The 400-nt window shown below is 40.2% G+C and overlaps 1 protein-coding gene across 2 annotated transcripts in view; it reads right to left on the bottom strand.

The window, feature by feature from the left end:
- LOC119419726 (zinc finger MYM-type protein 2) overlaps positions 1-400 on the bottom strand; it is a 29,551-nt gene that overhangs the window by 1,334 nt on the left and 27,817 nt on the right. The gene's annotated exons all lie outside the window — the stretch shown is intronic.

Here is a 400-nt window from a genome sequence, read left to right as displayed (position 1 = left end):
TCATTGTTTACATCGTTCTGTATAATTGTTGTTATTGTTAGGTTATTTGTTGTTTACATCATTCTGTATAATTGTTGTTATTGTTAGGTTATTCATTGTTTACATCGTTCTGTATTATTGTTGTTGTTATTAACAGCTGGAGATAATAGGCAAAAGATTTCATTTCAGTTGTTGGAAAGTCTTGGTTTATACATCGTTGGTCAACTTTTCATCCATCCATCCATCCACACATCCATCCATCCATCCATCCACCCACACACACACCCATCCATCCATCCATCCATCCACCCATCCATCCATCCACCTACAAACCCATCCATCCACCTACACACCCATCCATCCATCCACCTACACATCCATCCACCCATCCATCCATCCACCTACAAACCCATCCATCCAC

The sequence above is a fragment of the Nematolebias whitei genome, chromosome 13, assembly GCF_014905685.2.
Source record: "Nematolebias whitei isolate Nwh7 chromosome 13, NemWhi1, whole genome shotgun sequence".
NCBI classification, from domain to species: Eukaryota; Metazoa; Chordata; class Actinopteri; order Cyprinodontiformes; family Rivulidae; genus Nematolebias; species Nematolebias whitei.
The sequence above is the reverse complement of the archived record's forward strand: the minus strand, read 5'-3'. Positions and strand labels throughout refer to the sequence as shown.